Source organism: Merops nubicus, unplaced genomic scaffold, assembly GCF_000691845.1.
Source record: "Merops nubicus isolate BGI_N331 unplaced genomic scaffold, ASM69184v1 scaffold17930, whole genome shotgun sequence".
Taxonomy (NCBI): Eukaryota; Metazoa; Chordata; class Aves; order Coraciiformes; family Meropidae; genus Merops; species Merops nubicus.
The window spans coordinates 29,797-37,770 of NW_008583757.1; the positions used below are offsets into that span (position 1 = coordinate 29,797).

The 7,974-nt window shown below is 56.8% G+C and overlaps 1 protein-coding gene across 1 annotated transcript in view; it reads right to left on the bottom strand.

The window, feature by feature from the left end:
- Positions 1-7,974, bottom strand: part of RXRA (retinoid X receptor, alpha) — a gene marked incomplete at its 3' end in the record, with an annotated part of 41,365 nt that overhangs the window by 28,460 nt on the left and 4,931 nt on the right. The gene's annotated exons all lie outside the window — the stretch shown is intronic.

Below are 7,974 nucleotides of genomic sequence, written 5' to 3' on the forward strand. Positions count from 1 at the left end.
GACCCCCCCACGCCGTGGGGTCACTCGGCTCTGTCGCCCCTTGGCTTTATCGTGCATCCCCACGGGTGGTTTGTGTGCCCAGGAGGAAGGTGCTGCCCAGGGGGGCCTGGGGGCAGCTCCTGCAGGCAGCAGCGATGCCCCAGCAGCTCCATGTTCCCACGGGAGTGGGCAGAAGGGGGAGGGAGCGGGAAGGGGGGGTTAAAAATAGCCTCTGATTCTCCCGGGAGGAGACACGGAGCCGTTCCTGGCACGTTTCCTCCTCATCCTGTCACGCTGCTCACAAAACAATCCCGAGTGAGGAAGGGGCTGGCTCGTGGCCAGGGAGCCCCTGGCATCGTCACCGCTCACCCCAACACCCTCCCAGTGTCCCCCAGTTTGCACCAGCAAAGACAGGCTCCGAGCCACAGAGGCACCGGCACGGACAGGGGCTGTTCACAGGGGGGTCTGGGAGCCACTGCTTTTGGTTACAGGCCCCAAAGTTAATGAAATTTGGGGAAATATTGTCTTCAGTCACCTGCCTAGGGTCAGCTGCCTCCCCAGGATTTTGGAGCAATTGGCATACGAACATTACACAGTGGGAAACACACTTGCTGAACCCCCAGCCAGCCCAGCCCCAGCAATCCTCCCTGGAGATCACTGATCCCAATGGAAAAGCCCCATCCCAGTGGAAAAATCCCAGCACAGGGAAGCTGAGGGCAACGAGGCAGCGATGCTCCTCTCACCAAGGTCCCATCACTGCCATCAGCACCCTCTTGCTGCACCCAGAGCCCCACTGCTGCCCCAGCACCATGCTGCTGCACCCCACGTGCTCACACCTCCTGCCCGGGCACCCTCCTTCCAGCCCTGATGCCTTCAGCCCCACCCCTGCCTCACAAGGGTGCTGGTGGGGCACAGAGACCCCCGAGGGTCTTCCCCACACAGAGTCATGGCCACGGGCTGCCACGCTGCCCTGGCACCCCGATCCCCCCGGGGTGTGTGTCCCCCCCTCACAGCCCAGTCGTCCCCAGCATGTCCCCATTGCACCATTCCCACTGCAGGCATAACAGGATTACACGGGCCACAGGAGAGGCTCAGTCCCTGCATGGGTAATTCCTTCAGCTCTGAGCCAGAACTGGGATCCCTGGGGCAGAGGGTGGAGGAAGGGAGAGAGCAAAACTCAGGATTAGGCTCTGCAGGGCTGGGATGTTGCCAGCTTGTTCTGCAGGGGTGTCCTGTCTCAGTTGGTACCCGTGGGACAGAGCTGGTGCTCCAGCCAGGTGCCACCATCGATGTCAGAACCACGTGCCAGCACTGCTGGCCCCATCTCTGGGGCATCCCTGGCCCCACATCCCAGTCCCCAGGGCACTGGCCCCACATAGGCTCCTGCAGGCTGTGGATATAAAACAGGCACCAGGCATCACGGCTGAGCTGGGCTGAGCGACGTGCCCGTGGCACAACAGGAACCCCCAGAAATTCCTTGAGGCTTTGGGGGTCTGCTCCTGGGGTTCAGCACAGGAGGATTTGGCTTCCCAGCAATCTGCTTTTTTGGTGTCTTTGGGGAGGAGTGGGGCTGGGTGTCATGATGTGCTCTGGCCAGGGAAAGGCAGAGGCTCATTCTGCAGCAGGCATGTGCCTGGGCACAAGGTCCCAGCCAGCCCTTCTTCCTCTGAAGAAGGAATTTCTGCATGTCTCAGAAACACCCACGAGCCAAGGTGATGGACTGAGACCTTCCAGGGATGCTCTGGATCCCCTGCCCAGGGGAAACAGGCACTTGACCCGCCGGTGAAGGGAAGGCAGCACAGCACAGTCCTTCCTTTGAAAAGGAAGGAGTATTTAAGGCAGGAGAGGTCACAGGCAGGTTACTGGCGACCGGCCCGTGCCTACTCAAGCACATCAGAAAGCAAAGCACGTGCAGGGCTGGCTTCTCTCCCTGGAGACCCATCCCCTGGGTGCCACGGGAGCCCCCACCCCGGGCACCCCACACCTCCCCTCGCCCATCCTGCTGACCGGCTCCCCCAGCACCCAGCGAGGAACTGGGGGTGTGGTAGGGCTGGTCTGGAGAAAACCATTCAGGCAACAGCAACAAAAAGGAAAGGAGGTGAGAGAGGAACCCTGCACTGAACAGGACTGTTGAGAAGTGTGTGACAGCACAGAAAACACGTTTGGGGGTGTTTTCACCCAAAATGTTCTGAAATCTGAACCAGACCTGAGCTCCTCCACAGAGTCAGGATGCAAAGCCCAGTTCAAAGCAGCCCCTTGGACACAGGGATGTTTCCACTCCTCCTCCACAGCCCCGAGCCCCACTGCAAGAGCAGCAGCCATGGAAGACGTTCACCTCCAACTGATCCAGCAAGCATGGAAAAAGTTTGGGGTTTTTTTTTCCCCTTATCAAAATCAAGAGTCCACCTCCAGCAACCCAGTGCAGATGCTGCCAGCCCCCAGCTCAAGGGGGAATGCTCCCAGGGGGAAGATGATGGGGAAATCATTTTGGGCAAAAAGATGACTCGAGGTGGAGAGATGGGGATCCAGAGCTGGACGTGAGAAATCCACCCCCCTCATTCATCACAAGCAACCTGTAGGACCTATTCATTTCTTGTGTAGTTCTGCCATTTAAAGCCATTCTGTGTGACTATCTCTTGACCAAAATAAACCCCGTGCTTGCTTCTAAATTAGAAAAAAAAAATTAAAAAAAGTTCTCAAAGCATTTCCCCTCCTGCCACACCCATAAATTGCAACTATTTTCTCTGTGTGTCCTTTGTTCCAACACAAGGAGCTCTATCTAGCTTGTAAGATGCCCCATGGCAGTGGGGAGATGGGAAAGGAGAGTTCTTCAGCAGCTGAAGAATTTGCAACGAAGCTCCTGCTCTAAACTACGGCCCCGCCAGCCACAGAATTTAGATGGGAATTTTTCCCAAGGAATAAAGAGGTTTAAGGCATGGCCACATGATCCATCCCGAGCAGAGGGGCCGTGGGGAGCCCTGTGGGTGCTTTCAGCTCTCCTGGGCAGCAGAGGAACACGTCTCAGCTGAAACCACTGCACCCAGGCGGGAGCCGGCGGGTCCTGATCTGCCCTCCAGATAAGGGCTTGTTTTTCTGGCACGGTGCTCAGCACTGCCCTTTCCCTTAGCAGGCACCTGCCTTTGCAAGATCTCTTCTGGATGCCACCACCCCTGCTCCTCAGGTGGGGAAACTGAGGTACAGGGAGAGCAATGTCCCCGATGAGGCAGATGCAGATGGCACGAGCAGGGCACAGGCTTGTTGTGACCTTCTCCAAGGTCACAGGGGAAACTGGAGCCAAAGCTGGGAATAGATCCTGGCTATTGCAAGACCCAGGCTAGCATCTTGGCTTCTCAGTCAACCTTCTCCACATGTTTTTCCCCTCCCGGCTCCATGACAGCACTTTTTAACTACTATTCATCTTTAATAAGGCAAGAAAACATCTTTATCAAACATTTGTCCCCATTCTCAGGCAGCTGCATCACACAGACCAGTGTAGGCAAGCACCAAAAGTCCCTAGGCAGCTTCATTGCTATTTTCCAACCCTTTGGTATTGTTGGGGCCAGAATTCTGGGGCTTCAGAAGCCTCCAGTTTGGACCAGCAAACATCCATGAGTGGTGTCAGCCCCAATGGGCAGGTCAGACCCCCTGGGAGCTGCAGTGGCCGAAAGCATCTGACCCCCACCAGCCCTGGTGATCCTCTCCTGTGCATGTTACCACCCAGTGCCCAGGACTCTGGAAGCACTGCAGCTTGGCTGGGGGTATGTCTGCAGCTGCCTGCTGGCTCCTCACAGCTTTTGCTGATAGGGCAATATCAAGAAGAGTTGTGATTTTAACATTTCTAGACCGCAAAATGTCCCAGAGCAGAAACAATTACCACAGTGCAGCAGAGCTTTTTTTTTTTCCCAGGATAGCTCATTTGTACCAGAATAAACTGTACCAGCATAAGCTTTCGCCAGTCTAATCTTCATTTGTGCTTAAGAGGCTTTGCCAGTAAAACTACAGTGACCTAGCTCTGCTAGAAAACCTTTTCTTGCATATCCAGGGAGTTTACTCAGCAGCTCGGTGGCTCCACAGTCTGGGTCTGAGAGAGGGGAAGTTAGAAAAAAACATCTCTCAAGGCACAAACAGAGTCCCAGGGCTGTGCTTTTCTGCAGCCAAGGGGGGTTGCAGACCCAGGACACAACCTCACAGCCCACCCGAGTGGGATCAGAGGGATCTGTGGGCACCAAGGGCTCCAGGGACCCACCCCGGTGCGAGCACCCCCTGCACCCAGCCCTGACGCCAGCCCAGCTTTGGAAAGCTGCCTGCAACCCCTGCTTCTGCTTTTTAACTTTCCCTCAGCACCTCTTCCTTCTTAATCAGAAAGCAGATCAATTCTGGGTATTAAACAGCAGGAAATTCTAAATTTGGGTTGCCACTCCCTTCCTCAAGTCAGCCCTCTGTGCTGGGGCTGTGGGGCCACGTTCGGAAGGGAATCAGGACCAGCAGCTGAGATCAGGCTTTAGGAAACCTCCTCCTCCTCTGCTCTCAAGTGTCACTTGGGTGTTGACCAGCTTCAAAACTTTGACACCCAAACGCACGTGAATGTGCATGTAAACAGAGGAAACTGTTCCTTCTTTCAGTGCCTCTGCGGGGGGTGAGCTTCCCAAAATAAACCTGGTGGTGAGAATGACTTGTCCATTGGCTCTCATTCCTCAAAAGTAGAACAGAAAATCTCCTCTGTGCTTCCTCCAAGGAACCTCAAATGATGGAGGTTTCCACCTCACCCTCCTTCCACCCTTCCCAGCAGAGCAACCCAAGGTACCAGTGGCAAACAGCCTGCAGCCAGAAAGGAAGAGGGGTGCTGAAAGCAATGAGCAGGCAGCAGATCTGGGCAGGATATGAGGGTTTGACCATCGTTTTCCTGTGAAAATTGTCATGGGAATACAGTGACCACAAGAGGTCAGGTCCTCACTTTTGTCCCTGATCAAAAACTGGAATGAACAGAGCGTTAGGTTTACAGGGGATGAATTGAAATCGCCCCTGGCCTACAATCTTGAGTAAGTTTGCTCTCCATTTACACCAGCACAGCTGAGAATTGGAGTGAGGATGGAGCAAGACCTGCCTGTTCCCCTTCCAACACTGGCTGTGGACCCAAAACTTGGCACCGACTTGGGCAAACTCACGACCCACACGGTGCAGCGTGGCTGTTAGCCCAGAAAATCACCCACGGGGCCAGGGAACAAGCATCATCTCGTGGCCCTGAAACCACACATTTCTAGCACTTTGCCCAAGGAGGAGAGCCAACAGATCCCCTTAAACCACCCTGGCTCCAGGCGTGTGGCAGAGGCAGCCCCTGGAATGGACACCCCGAGGCATCAGAAGATGCAGCTGCACGTTATCCATACATCCCTTCTGCCACAGCTACAGGAAAAAGGGTGTAGGAGCACTGGACCACAGAGCAATCACACACATCCATCCCCAGTAGCTGTGATTTCACCAAAAATTAAATTAAATAGTTTTTTCTGTTTACATTTCTGGACTTAAATACAGAGACGACCCCAAGAACATCCCTCCCAGATCCCCGCCAAGGCTGCACAGGGCACGGTGCAGACACAGGTCTTCTTGAGGGCATTCAAAACCCACCGTGTGCAGCCTGTTTTTGGGAACCTGCTCTGAGGTTTGGGAGAGTTCCTCGTGCCCGAGGAGCGCCGGGTGACGCCGCAGCGGCTCCAGCCACGGGGAGAAACTCAGTTTTGGCTCCACTCTGCCCCGGGTGGGTTCCTCCTCCCACCAGGTTTCACTTTGACCAAAGCAAAACCTCAAAGCTGCACGACTGCTCATCCCCAGCTCCCCCCATCCCAACCAAGGCAGCCAAAAAGTGAGGGGAGAGCGCTCAGCTCGGCTGCTGCCCAGGGCAGTGAGGAGCAGAGGTGTGTTCTGGGGCTGAGCCCCACAGCAGGGTCCCCTTCAGGGAGGAAATTTGTAGGCTTGTTCCCCTGAGGTCAGGGGGTTCCCTCGGCTGGATGTAGGCTCTCCAAAGTGGTACCCACCCCAAACCTCAGTGCAGAGCAGGCAGCATCCCTACCCCACGGGGCAGAGCTGGGACACCTCCACCCTGCAGCTCCAACACCCGTCCTCCCTCTCCACCCTATTTTATTTTCCCCTCTGGACAGAAGGGCAGCATCCCTACCCCCTGGGGCAGAGCTGAGACACCTTCACCCTGCAGCTCCAACACCCCTCCTCCCTCTCCATCCTATTTTATTTTCCCCTCTGGACAGAACTCTGCAGGTAGAATTGGACCTCCCAGACCCCAGGGGAAGGACAACTGTGTCACCACAACCATGGATTTGGGCTGGCAAGTGCTCAGTGGCATTTGGGGGTCTCTTCTCAGGCTCACCAATGGTCCCATTTTTCAGCAGCCCACCTAAAAGCACCATGTGGTCCCCTTTGGGAGACGCTCACCCCTAACCCACCCCATCCCCTGCTAGAGCAGGATCCAGGATGCTTCTGCCTGATGCTTCAGGCATGGATGGGGGGGAGCAGCCCCACTGCAGCCCCCCAGTGCAGCCGTGTGTGTGCAGGAGAGCACAGACCCCCCCCCCTCCCAGGCTGACCCAGGGTGCTCAGCTCTGCCACAGGGGCTCATCTTGTCTATTTTTTTTGCCTTAAAAACCCCATGCCATCCCTCTCAAAGTGCAGCCCCCCTCCCAGAGCCACGGGCAGAGCTGGAAAGCCGTGGGGGCTATTCCCAACTCCGTGGGGGGAGGACTCAAAGGTGGAATTTTCCAGAAGCTGCTTTCACTGCTGTGTCACCAGAGGAAACGCTGGGGAACGCCTCTTCCTCCAGCCCTCCCAGCATCCTGCCCATCACCAACCATCTCCCCCACCCACGGAGGAACCCCCACCCCACGGGGGACCCCCAAGCCACGGGGGACCCCCTACCCATGTGTTCTTTTGGTTTGCATCACCCAAGCCCCCGGGGCTGGCAGGAGCTGGGGTGCTGGGTGGAGAAGGTAGAAGCAGGCAGGGTGAGCACGCTGCAGAGCTGGGACCTCCAGGAGGTGTGAGGAGCCCCTTGGAACGAAGGGAACCCCTTGGAGTGAAGGGAAAGGCGAAGGCAAGCCTGGGGGAGGGGAGCAGGCAGCACCCCTCTGCTCCCCCCAGCCTGGCAGCAGCGGGTGGAGGGGGGAGGGTGCACCCAGGCGGACAAGGATTCTGCTGATAAAGCAAATGTGACTCAATCACACGCTTGTGCAAAGATGTCACAACAGTCCTGAGAAATTACAGGCTCCGATTTCATCCCTCAAGGGCCAGCGCCGGCCTGGCTCGCACAATGAGCTCTGTTCTGCTGTCAGCAGCCCCGCCAGCACCCCTAATTTACTGGCTGGGAACCCACGGCAGGACTGGGCAATAATAGGTGCCGTGTAGTGCTGGTGCCAGGGCTCCTGGGCTGGCAGTGGGGCCCAGGAGGTGGCTGCTGAAGGACCCAAACGTGGCTGCTCTTTGAGCCCGTGCCAAGGCAGCCAGAAGCAGCCCAACGCAGGGGGCTGGCTTGCTGTCCCCCCTGAGCCACCTCTCTGGGGGTGCAGGCATTGCCTGGCATGTGCCCTGCCCCCAGCCCAGCTCTCTGCCCCAAACAGAACCTTCAGGCAAACCTTGCTTGGGGTTTGTATCTCTCTATCTTCTGGGATGGCTCCACGCACTCCCAAAAAGGTGTTTTGGGGGACCTAGACCTCACCGTCAAAGCACAAAGGTGCCATGGCTGTGATTGTCCCCTGTCACAAACCCTCCCCAAAACACAGCCAGGAGCAAACCATGCCAAGAGGGGACTGGCACCTGGCACCCTCCCAGCCTCCACAGAACATGGGTGCACCTACAGCAGCAGCAGATGCCAGCAGAAGGGAAGATGCTCCCCTTGTTCTGCAAAGATGGAGGGGGGGCTGCATCCAGGAGGACCTTCAGCCTCCCCTGATGGGTATGCACGGGGGGGGGTGGTGGCAGCACACCTCCACC